This window comes from Heloderma suspectum, chromosome 4 (genome assembly GCF_057233095.1).
Source record: "Heloderma suspectum isolate Gila_16-S chromosome 4, 16-S_ref, whole genome shotgun sequence".
NCBI classification, from domain to species: domain Eukaryota; kingdom Metazoa; phylum Chordata; class Lepidosauria; order Squamata; family Helodermatidae; genus Heloderma; species Heloderma suspectum.
Genome location: NC_139461.1, coordinates 224,540,074 through 224,553,489, shown reverse-complemented (window position 1 = coordinate 224,553,489; position 13,416 = coordinate 224,540,074).

Here is a 13,416-nt window from a genome sequence, read left to right as displayed (position 1 = left end):
AGCACTTCCATGGGGTTGGCCAGACAGCTGACTGCTCGTGCTTCGTGGCCTGGCATGGTCTCGAGTGAGCAGCCAGCTGACATTCGTGAGCAGCAGCTAGACAGAAGGCTGATGGTGTACCCTTTGAACCTTTGCTTTTGAGGTCCTGCTTTCTGCTCCGATTCATGCCTCTTGGCCATTGGAGGTCAGCTCGCTGCAGTGGAAAATCTGGAGTGATTTATGTCGGCTGCAGAAGCCTGCCAACTGTTTGGCTTGTCAGTTTGCTTCTTCCGCATGGAGACGAAGCCAAGCTCGCAGGCAGCCCTGGGACACTGGCTGCCTGAAATTGACAACGTGTGGCAAAATGGATTGGCATGCGCTCCTCTTAACAAGGCCATCTGAGCATCAGGCTTTCACAAGCTGTGCTCGGGCCTCAGTCGTAAAATGTTATTTGGAAATGTCCCATTTATTTCAGTGGGACTTACTTCCAAGTAGGGATGGGCGAGAAATTCATTTAGTTCACTTTTTAATGTGAATGTACCTACTTTTGCACTTTCGAACCAATACACGAACCAAAACTCAGTTATCCTTCAAAATCCATGCTTTGCCGAATTTTACAGTGGAGTTCTCCAATCAGAAAAGATGTGTTCAAAGATGTGTATATTAGGGGATAGTGTACACAGAAATGGGTACATTCTTGAAAATAGCACTAAACATGCATTATATTAAGGAAATTGCTTGCAAAAACAGGGATATTAGGCCAAATTCATGTGATGAGAGAAATGCACGCAAAAATGCCCATACATTTTCATATGAACTAAAATAATTCTCAAAAGTTTGGGACAAAGTGAATGTAGAGTTGAAAAAAGAGGAACTGAGAGAAAGTGAAATTGACTTGCATTTGGAATCATGTACTTCCCAGTAGTAATGTATGGCTGTGAGAGCTGGACTATAAGGAAGGCTGAGCGCCGAAGAATTGATGCTTTCGAACTGTGGTGCTGGAGAAGACTCTTACTAGTCCCCTGGACTGCAAGGAGGTCAAATCAGTCAATCCTAAAGGAAATCAACCCTGAGTGCTCATTGGAAGGACAGATACTGAAGCTGAAGCTCAAATATTTTGGCCACCTAATGCGAAGAGAAAACTCACTGGAAAAGACCCTGATGCTGGGAAAGACTGAAGGCAAAAGGAGAAGGGGATGGCAGAGGATGAGATGGCTAGATAGCATCACTGATGCAATGAATACGCACGCTCCGGGAGAGAGCGGCGGACAGGAAGGCCTGGCGTGCTATGGTCCCTGGGGTCACGAAGAGTCGGACACGACTGAACGACTGAACAACAACAACAACTGCACAAAATAGAGATGGGAGTACCAGACCACCTTACCTGTCTCCTGAGAAACCTGTACAAGGGTCAAGAAGCAACAGTAAGAACCAGACATGGAACAACCGATTGGTTCAAAATTGGGAAAGCAGTATGACAAGGCTGCATATTGTCGCCCTGCTTATTTAACTTATATGCAGAGTACATCATGAGAAACACCGGGTTGGATGAATCACAGGTTGGAATTAAGATTGCCGGGAGAATTATCAATAACCTCAGATATGCAGACGATACCACCCTAATGGCAGAAAGCGAAGAGGATCTCAAGAGCCTCTTGCTGAGGGTGAGAATGGAGAGTGCAAAAGCTGGTTTGAAACTCAACATTAAAAAAATGAAGATTATGGCAACTGGCCCCATCACTTCCTGGCATATAGAAGGGGAAGAAATGGAAGCAGTGATGGATTTTATTTTCTTGGGCTCCAAGATCACCGCAGACGGTGACTGTAGCCATGAAATTAAAAGACGCTTGCTCCTTGGGAGGAAAGCTATGGCACACCTAGACAGCATAGTAAGAAGCAGAGACATCACCTTGCCGACAAAGGTCCTCATAATCAAAGCTATGGTTTTCCCAGTAGTAATGTATGGCTGTGAGAGCTGGACTATTAAGGAAGGCTGAGCACCGAAGAATTTATGCTTTCGAACTGTGGTTCTGGAGAAGACTCTTACGAGTCCCCTGGACTGCAAGGAGGTCAAATCAGTCAATGCTAAAGGAAATCAACCCTGAGTGCTCATTGGAAGGACAGATACTGAAGCTGAAGCTCAAATATTTTGGCCACCAAATGCGAAGAGACAACTCCCTGGAAAAGACCCTGATGCTGGGAAGGATTGAAGGCAAAAGGAGAAGGGGACTGCAGAGGATGAGATGGCTAGATAGCATCACTGATGCAATGAATATGAACTTGAGCACACTCTGGGAAAGAGCGGAGGACAGGAAGGCCTGGCCTGCTATGGTACATGGGGTCACGAAGAGTCGGACACAACTTAACAACTGAACAACAACTGCACAAAATATTTTATTTTGGATGAATTATCCTTAATAGCTCACCCCCCCCCCCATGATGCCAATTCACAGGACTGAAATGCAAACCTCACTGCATGAAATGTCAGAAGAAGTGAACCTGTGTTACAGGCGGTTGTGTAAAGTCACTCTATTTCTGCATCAGGGTTGAGTCATACAAACTTTTGAGCCTATGGTTAGCCATGGTTTTGGAAGATCCCAGGCTGATTTCTCCATATACTGCCATAAGCGCATGTAAGACCCAGTGTTTGGTGCCATATGAGTGAACACCCATGCAGAGAACAATGCAATGCACAGTGAACATGGGGAGTGGCATACAGTTATGTTCTCATGCACTGAGCTGCAATGCATGCTCACTTTCCCTCATGTCACCATGTGCTATGGAATAAACTTTCAAGATGGCTAAGAAATCGAGTATTTGCATGTTTTAATCAATGTTACTTTCAGCCACAGAACATGACATTTTTGTTCTTCTTTGTGAGTACACTTTATTTAAAGTCTCCTGTTAATAGATGAAGAAGCATATACCAGATTCTACTGTTATACAATATCTAAGCAACCTATCAGAGGCTGACTTATTATGTGACCTGGATGAGGTTGGTAATTCCTGGCTTGAGTGTCTGAAACCCTAAGGGAGAAACAAAACAAGACATTATTAGAAACACAGGAATGCTGCAGGAGAGCATCAGTCCCACATTATGTTCCTCCCTCTATAACAGCCTTCTCCAATCTGGTGCCCTCCAGAAGTGTCAGACTGCAACTCCCATCATTCCCAGCCAGCATGGCCATTGCTGGCTGGGAATGATCGGAGTTGTAGTCCAACACATCTGGAGGACTCCAGGTGAGGGAAGGTGGCTCTGTGACCTGTTCAGTTTACCATTTGCCCTGATGTCATCACTTCTTTGTCCCCAACAGTAGCAGCAAATGATACGTTGCAGAGAAGGGGAAGTGATGGTGCAATGATGGCAGAACAGACATCGATTACTGCAGATGGTTTTGTTGCTCCTTCCCTTAGAAAACACTAGCTTGAATACTTTGCTAAAACAATGTGTACTTTGGTGTAAACTGCGCTGACAGAAGTAATCCCACTTTGTGCACCGTGTAAATAGTCACTTTAAATGCCTTGTTTATACTAAATAGAAAAGCCCAGTTGATGACCCCAAAGTGCCCTTCATATCTTTGACAGGAACAGAGCCTGCAGCCCCAATCACACTTCCATGTATTGATAGCTATATAGATCTATATTCATAAGTATTTCACACAGTCTGCGGTAATTTGAATGGTTTGAGCAATATTGTGGATTCCCGTTCACTTCTTACTGATTCTCAAAAGGCTTGTGAATGATGACCCCATCTGTAACAGCCTCTTCCTTGACGGATAATAATGATGCTGATAATGTAAGGTTCTCCAATCTTGGCTTTCTTGACTGTTAAGAATGTGGCCTGCCTGACCCCTTGGGTTCTCTGTATTTACAGAATGAGTTGGAACGCATTGTTGAGCTTTCTATCAGATACGGCTGGAGCCAATGGCCAGTTTTTATTCCTAGGAACTTACAAAAACCCTCAGACTCTATCAGACTCATTTCCAATGCATTTGTGACAAATGGAGTTTAATATCTTGGGGTTAGGGTTCTTCTGTAGGAATACAAGGATGGAAATGACAGGAGAAAGAAAAAGGAGCTCGATAGATATTCTAAAAACAAATTGCAATACATATATACCGCTTTTCAAATACTTTACAAAGTTGTTTTCGATGAGTACAAATAATACAACTAAGAGCGCAATCCTACTGAACTCAGTGGGAGTTGCCTCTGAGTAGACATGCATAGGTTTGCATGGTAAGACAATTTAAATGTCAGGCTAAAGACCAATCAGTAGGAGATTATTAAGTGGCTTCAAGGACCAGATGAAATAAGTATGTTTGCTTGTTCCTGGAAAGCAGCCAGTGATGGGCCTGAGTGCAGCTCCCATGGGAGGGCATTCCACCTCAAGGCAGAGGGGTGGGGTGGGGTGGGGGGCTACCAAGAAGGCCCTGCTCCTACTAGAGCTCCATCTGGCATCAGTGGAAGCTAGAAGGGAGCAGGTCCCATATGGCAGATTTCAAAGCGTGAGTGGTGGTAGTCATATACTCTGGACTTAGCCCACTTTTGGCACCCTGAATTAGGTCTAGAAATATAGTGGAAGTATGCAGTTGTTATTAGTAATATGTTCTCATAAGCTTGTCAAAATAGAGATTATCTGGTTTATTAGCAGTGTAACCTTTTTCTGTCTTCTAGATGCTTTCTTACATTCATTTCCTGCATTGCTTTTAAAGCTAGACTAAACTCAGTTTCCCCAGATGTCAAACTAGTCGTTTTGCTCATTGTCTAGCATAAGTCTAATGCCACCTCCCATGCAAAGGTTTGATCTTCTGCTCACATATATACAAATGAACACTGGAAGGTGAGAACAATGTCAAAATTGGGAGGGTTGTTGATTCATTTGCGAGGGATACTTGTTGGGTGTAGGAAAGCTAAACAACGAAGAAAAGTATTTCCTAAACATTGAACACAGAGAGGGTGAGCTCTGTACAAGAAAGAAAACTGATCTCATCTTGTTTTCACCTGATTAGCTCTTTTCTCAAAGACAGCCTTTTGAACTTGCGAGAGATTTGTTTGCTTTCACCGTGGGAGATATTATAATAATTTTATGTTCGTCAGTGCCCATTCTTTAGATCTGGCCCTTATGACGCTCACAAGGAAATAACTCACAGATCTTTTGTCTTACTGCTATATTACCAATATTACAGTTTCCTGAGCAAACAGGAAAGAGAAAGATAGGTCAGAATATGGTGGCCCCAAGCCACAGAAATTCAGCTACACCTCACTGAAACAAATGGGAGACATTAGTCACAACTAATTTGATTTCACTGGGAATACAACTGAATTCCTATGGTAACTCTAGAAGCTGATTCTGGACTCCAGTCCCAAACTGGCTAACTTGTATGTTGAAAATGTCATTATATAATTTAGGGAGTGATCCTATGCCCCCCAGGCAGCATCTGGGGGGACATAGGATTGTTCGGTTTCCTGGCTCGAAGATCATAGACAGGGTTCCGAGCTTGGAGCCAGGAAACCACGCTCCCTGCCCCTCTCCTTGTAACCAGTGCAGAGAGAACTACACCAGCTACCTCCCTGCAGAGATGCGGAGAAGGGGTGTTCCCACAAGCAGGGAGGGGAGGATACTGGGGACATGGGGCTACAAGGTATCCCCAGCTGTCCCCAGCCTCCTTCCCTCCCCTTCCCTGAAGCTTCCACTAGATGCGCAATATCACCCATCTAGCTTAAATGCCAAGCAGGAGGTGTGATGCTCCTTCCACTCTGCATAGGATACTTGTAAGCCCCTGAGTAGGAGCCTATGAGTAGGCAGGGCGCATCCCATAGGATTCTGCCCTTAGTAATTAAAGGTGCAATCCTATGCATATTTAGACAGAAAAAAGTCCTACAACTCCCAGCATTGGGAATATAGGAAGCTGCCTCATACTGCGTCAGACCCTGGGTCCATCCAGACCAGTATTGTCAACACTGACTGGCTCTCCATGGTTTCAGACAAGAGTTTTTCCAGCCCTACCTGGAGATGCCAGAGATTGAACTTGGGACCTTCTGAATGCAAAACAGGGGCTCTACCACTGAGCTGCAGCCCTTCCCCATGGCTGGCTGGGGAATGTTGAGAGCTGTAGGGCTTTTTTTCTGTCTAAACATGCATAGGATTGTTCTTTAACTGGCCTTGGACTAAGTTCTACTTGGGTGGAGTCAAGGCAGAGTTTCCTGTTAAGATAGGTAATAAAGTTCTTGACCAACTTCCTGACTGGTAGGTCTCCTAAGCTTTCCCTGATGAAATTCTAGGTTGTCTTTTGTCTTATTCCAGCATCCCAAGAGCCAGGCAGGGTAACTGTCTAGCGGTGTCAGCAGAGGTCCTTGTGCAGAGCAGAACAGGCCCTGTCCAGAAGACCACTGGGTCGATAGAAGCATCTGGTTCAACAGCTTCCAGGCAGCAGCTATGGGTTTAAGGATTCTGCCTGCCTGCCCCACCCTTCCTGGAGCCCAGTGGGCCCCTGAGCCTGAGTCTGCTTACAGTCATGATCCCTCTTCCAGACTGTATCATGACTCTGGCACGGAATGCCCCATGTCGCCAAGCACACACTGCACCGTCAGGACTGAGCTTCAGTTTAGGGCAGCCACCAGAACCACAGTTCCTGAGGACACAGCGGTGATTGTGAAGGCTCCAGAGTTGGGTGATGCATCCAGTTGGGAACATTAGTTCTCTTGGCTTTGCAAATTCCCTGGATGGGTTGTTGTCCCAGGGCATCATCTCAGGGTTCCCTCCAGGTGCCCAGATTCCTGCTGTTGCTATGGCCCAGGGTGGGATCCTCCTCCGATGAGATCTCAACTGATTCCAGCTCTGGAAGCTGGTAGGTTCTGACATCTCTGCACTTCTGCCCTTGAAGTGGGAACAATATGGCGCACAGCAATCCCTCCTGGCCCTGTGCAGATGTGTTACAGTCAGAGGAGCATCAGACAGAAGGCAGATCCTGGATCCAGCCCTATGTGTTTGGACTTCAACAAGTGTTTGACCTAATTTCCACAATTCAGAAGTAGCTATTCCACATTTGAAAGGACATAGTAAATAAATCTGCTTTGTGAGGGCCACAGCTCTTGTTAAAGGCCTCCCTTAAACCCGCATTGGTCGTTGCATCTTAATACATGCAAGATACATGTCTGTGTGAATGGGGATGCATGGCAACAGAGGGCAGTACAGCAATTGCTGCACTGATGATCAGGCCGGTCAGGATCCTGAAAGATGGCCAAATATTGACCTGTGATCAGCATACAATTCCCCAGGTGTTTAGGGCTGATGACACAGGCCGGTTGTGCACTGGCTCAGCAAGCCAAGGCAAAGGATGTTCTTCAAGGAGATTTTTACCTGGGAGACTTTGGCTCAAATCCTTGCCCAGCTGTGGGGTACTGGGCAGGCATTGGGAAAGGCATCCCCTCACAGGCTCACCTTGGATGAATGGGAGGAGGACGAGTTATGGGAACAGGCAGCTGTAGAGTAGCCTCCTGCAATCTGGTGCCTTCCATCAGTCATGCAAGCTGGGGCTGATGGGAGTTGAAGTCCAAAACATCTGGAGGGCACCGGGTTGGGGAAGGTTGCTGTAGAGACATGGATAGGACCACAAGGATGGAACCAGGGACTGAACAGAACACTGAAGTCCCATTCTCTGGCCAGTGAAATTTTTGTTTGGGCTTTTTTTTGTCTTCTAAGGCGTCAAGACACATGGACTGCATGTTTTCAAGTGTAACTTTGTGGCCATAAAAGCTGGGCAATAAAAGTTTAGAACAGCCTGTCCAGCCTGATACCTTCCAGAAGGGTTGGACTTCAACTCCCATTGCTGGCTGGGGGGTTATGGGAATGTAGTCCAACCCACCTGGAGGGCCCCAATGCTCGCTGGGGGGTTATGGGAGTTGTAGTTGAACCCACCTGGAGGGCCCAATGCTGGCTGGGGGATTATGGGAATAGAACCTCAGAGTCAGACACCAAATCCTTTGACTGTGTGGCAATACCAGCGTCTCACAGAGTACGCTCTCCCTAAAAATCACCTTCAAATGCTTTTTCAACACTGACATAGTAATACTGATTCCTCATCCCACCTAATGCTGGCTTAGCTGTGGAGTGTGTGTATGTCACAGTGCACACAGTGCACAACTGTGTGTATGAGGAGCATGAAGTCTAAAGAAGAGAGGGGAATGGGACTCCAGGCTCCATCACCTTAAAGTGGGTGGCATCATGTTCAGTTTATGATCAGGAAGTACCAGCAGTTTTAAACAATCTTAAATCTGCCCAAGCAGACTCCCTCACTACATTTTGTTGATTACCACCTTCTTCCACCTACCACCCTCATTTCCATAATCTCCAGTGATACCCCATGGGTCTCAACTGGCAAACAGCATTTTCTTTCTAAGCTAAGGTAGAATATGCTACATCAGCAGTGTTGAACTTCTTTCACCCCGAGGGCTGAATTCCTTTTGGGGGGGGGGGGCAGCTTGCTCCAGTGGTGGGTGTGCCAAAGGCAAGAGGGGCTGGGCCAAAATACCAAACATACCAGCATATTGTAGGTTAAATCTCTTACTGCCAGTAACTCAGCTTAGGAGAGGCATTTCAACCTTTTAGAATGGAGAAAAAACTGCACAAAAGCCAGAAACCCACCAGACAATTGATGGCCAGGGGAAACGGGGCATGGCCATCTGGGGAGCCTTAGGCAGCTGGATTGGGACCCCATGAGGATTGGATTCAGCCTCCACACCTGAGTTTCCGCACCCTTGTCCTATATGATGTAGAGCAGATTTGGACTTTCAGTGGTTTACTTTCTTTTCTGAGTGGAATACCCCATAATTAATTCATAAATTTACATTTACAAACTAGGGGTGTATTTACCCAGGATTTCTTGGCTGAACAATTAAGTCACACCTAATCTCTGTGATCCTCAGGATGGACCCTGGCTTAAGAGCATGAGAAGTGCTTTGCCAGATGAGATGTCCACCTAGTCCAGCATTCTGTGCAACTTTGCCCCATGCTAAATGTTGAAATGCCTCTCCTAAGGCTTAGTTACTGGCAGTGAGAATATTATGCTAAAATATGCTGGTATTTTTGGGCTCGCCCCTTTTGCCTTTGGCCACACCCACCGCTGGAATGCACCTCCCAAGAGTTTCTCCAAAAATTAATTTGGCTCTTGGGCTGAAAGAGGTCAACATTCCTGCCCTAAAGTCTATGTTCTATGTACCTATGTGGTGGAGCCCCTGCTTTGTATGCAGGAAGTCTCAGGTTCAATCCCCAGCATCTCCTGGTAGGGCTGGTTAAGAATCCTGCTAAAACCCTGGAGAGCTGCTGCCAGCCAGTGTTGCCAATACTGGTCTAGATGGGCCAACGGTCTGACTCAGTATAAGGCAGCTTCCTACGTTTCCTTTGATGTAGGGAGATATATTCAGTGGAGCAGCTTTGTTCTTACTATAAAGCAGGATTCAACCTCCAGGACCATGGGTACTGTATCCTCCTGCCCTGTAGAATGAACATTCCCATAAAATTATGACTCATGGACTGAGCTGCTTTTGTCTGAGTAGCTCAAACCCTGAATATCAATAGGGGTTAAATATTGTAAGAGAGGACATTCCTGCATGAAATTAAAACATGCAAACAGATGTTGGCTGCCTAGTTGTAGAAAAGGCCAAGGCAACAATCACAGTCCTAGTAAAATAACCTTGACAGACATAGGGTGAGGGAGCCAAAGGGCTTTGCAGCATTACCAAAAATAACTCAGCTGAGAGGAAATTAAAATCAGGCACAATTAAAGGAAAGAACAGCTCCTGAGCTTCTCAGATACTATAAGGTGATCCCTGGATGTGGAATAGGCAAGAGGTAGTTAACTCTGGGGTGGAATATTTGCTACTAAGTGCCAAACTAAACATTCTACTACATTCTGCTACAAACACAACTACTAAGGTCTGAACTAAGCCTAGCAGAGCGATGTGTGATTGGATTATTTATTTCAGTGTAAGCACATGTGGGCCCGATTTGGATTAGGACCATGGCTGCATGGGTGGGGGGATTTAAGCTTCCCCCTCCTCTTTTGGTCATGAAATCCCCCCCCCCATGAGGAGGGGTTAAAAAAAAGAAAAACTGTCTGCATTGATTGCAATGAAGATGCTCCCCCGCCTTTAAACTTCCCTCCCCTCATGGGGTGTGTGTGGAATTTTGGGTCAAAAACAGAAAGGGGAAAGGCTTAATCCCCCCCTTTTCTGGAGCATCACGGTCCTGATCTGAATCAGGGCTGTGCATGCGTACATGAAGTAAATAATCTGATCACGCCTAGCTCTTTTGTGTGCGATTTAAAGAACATTTAGTTTGGCCCTAACAAGCTCTTGTTTTGCTTCTCTCCCACCAGCTCTGGAGCTGGGAAATATCTCCATCTTACAGAATCTCAGTTGCCCAAGAGGGCACAAGAGCTGGGGAAATGGAAGAGCTGAGCTATTACAAACCTTCATGCTGAGGCAGGATGCAGTTGCAAAGAGAAGGCTTGTAGTACAAGAAGTGAATGTAAATTCAAGTTGTATTCTGAAAGCATAAATCTGTCTATTGACTTTTCCACTTGTACCACTACCAGGCCAAATTAGGTGCTACACACAGGTTGTAACAGCAACCTGGTTGGCTTGTTTTGAAGGGGCAAGGCGGGTGAGCATCCAAGATCAGCGCAAAAGGAGAGAATGGTCTCAGGATGCTATAAACAATTTTACCGATGAAAAGCCGGGCGCGTTTCGGCCTCTTGCTATTTTGTTGGGCCTTCTTCAAAGGGTTGTAACAATGTCTGCACTCTGCAGAGATTTTATAACAGATTGTCTTGTGCTGTTGCGTCCACTCTAAGACCAGCTGACACCAGAGCCTATGAGGGTGGGTGTAGGGATATCAGAGAAATCCCCAATGGATTCAAATGAGTTTGGATTTCTCTGGATCCGACCTGTGGATTCTGCAGTGGACCGGCTTTTTCTGAATTGCACAGATTCCGTGGACTTGCAGACTGGTTTTTAATGGGGGGGTGCACAAATTTGCACTTGTGCTAATGTGCACTTGTGCTAATAGTCTCACCAGTTTGCCTTCTGGGAACGAGTGTTTTGTGACTAGCTCTGCCCACCATTGCAGCTGTTTTATGAATGGGCAAGCCCCACCTCATGGCAGCCATTTTGTGAGAGCACCGACAACACTCTCTTAAAATTCCAAATGTGCCCACCGACCTACAAAGGTTGGGGATCCCTGGTCTACACTGTAGCCACTACAGGATAGGGCAGCAGACTTCCTATGGCAGCAAAATGCAAGATATGCCACTGGGACAGAAGATGCATTGGCAGAACTTCCTGGATACTCCAGCAGAATACATTGTCAACATATTGGACCTGCCAATGGAGATATGCTGGCAGGATGGCTACAGTTGGGCAGAGCCAGGGTGGAACAGGGGAGGAGCACTTCAGAACAGATCAGAAGTGTGTGTCTGCAGCTTAGATTTCTCTCATGGCATCATGATACTTCACTTCTTCTCCCGATAAATTCAGACACAGCTCCAGTTTTCAATTACAACTCTGTATGTTCTCAAGATCTTTTTCTCTCAGTAGCCACAGCCAATTTAGATCCTGTCTGTAAGATACAGTCAGAATCTTTCCGCCACAAATTGTATACAAATTGTATACAAATTTTCACTTGCTTACCCTGAACTTCATTGGTTGTTTCTTTGCTCATACACCAGGCAAAACATTTCCCATAAAACAAAATTTGATCTTGTACATGAGGGACTAAATAGGAATGAGGGTTTCTTTTTCTGCTATGAAGACTGACAGTAGCATTGTTATGATGAAGTATCTCTTGCATTCCTTTGTGCAGTTTGTGATATAGGGCACTGGCCCATTTTAAAAATTAGTAGTGTAAGACAGCATAAACCAGGGCCCCCCAACGGAGTGCCAGTTGGCACTATGGCACCGACAGGAACCTCCAATGGTGCTCACAAAGCTCTCCCCCTTCAAAAATTCATTTTTAATAGAAAATCTTGGAAAACGTTAGGCACCAGGTTCTTCTTCCTGTTCCTGAACCTGCTGTTAATCAGCTATTCAACGGGCAGAGAGAGAAAGAAAGAGTTGCTTCCTGGCCCCACCCAATCTTCTTCCCTCTACACAGATCTTACCCCTTTGCTTTCTTTCTGTCTCTCCACTCCCACCCTCGAGCCTCGCTATTTCTCTCCCCCAACCCCTTTCTTTGCTATTCCTCTCCCTTCCCCATCCCTAGCCACCTTCTTTCTCTCCTTTCCTAGCCCCTAGCCTTGCTCTTTCTCTCCCACCCACCCCTTTTTCTTGCTGTTTCTCCCCCCTCCTAGCCGCATTCATTCTCTCTCCTCCACCCCTTTGCCTTGCTATTTCCCCCTCCCTCCCAGTCTCTTGCCTTGCTATTTCTCCCCCCACATCTCTTTTGAGTATCCAGGCCCTCATGACAGCCATTATGGGACTAGCCACATCCTTCATGGAAGTCATTTTGTGGTGGTTTCTCAAATTCTCAAATATGCCCATGGGCCAAAAATTTGGGGAGCCCTGGCATAAACACTCTTTAAATTGCTTTCACTTGCATGCTGCTAACAATTCCACTCCTAAAGACTTAGGATATGTCCCACAAAAGTCTATGATCAGACTTTGATTTTCAGTGCATATCAACTCATCATAGGATCTCAACAGCTAGGACATTATAAATAAATAAATAAATAAATAAATAAACAAACAAATAAAATTTCTACCCCACCTTCAGTCTTGAAGGCCCTGAAGAATCATGAAACAGATCCATAATGAATATTTTGCATCCATGCCATCTTCCATTTAGCATCCTCCCTTTGTTTTGATTCTTACATTAAGCAGAGAAGAAGTATGTACTCTACTCAGCACTGGTTAGGCCTCATCTGGAGTACTGTGTCCAGTTCTGGGCACCACACTTTAAGAAGGATGCAGACAAGCTGGAGAGGGTTCAAAGGAGGGCAACAAAGATGATCAGGGGACTGGAAACAAAGCCCTATGAAGAGAGACTGAAAGAACTGGGCATGTTTAGCCTTGAGAAGAGAAGACTGAGGGGAGATATGATAGCACTCTTCAAGTACTTGAAAGGTTGTCACAGAGAAGAAGGCCAGGATCTCTTCTTGATCATCCCAGAGTGCAGGACACGGAATAATGGGCTCAAGTTACAGGAAGCCAGATTCCGGCTGAACATCAGGAAAAACTTCCTGAGTGTCAGAGCAATACGGCAATGGAACCAATTACCTGGGGAGGTGGTGGGCTCTCCCACACTGGAGGCCTTTAAGACGAGGCTGGACAGCCATTTGTCAGGGATGCTCTGACTTGGATTCCTGCATTGAGCAGGGGGTTGGACTCGATGGCCTTGTAGGCCCCTTCCAACCCTACTATTCTATGATTCTATGATTCTAT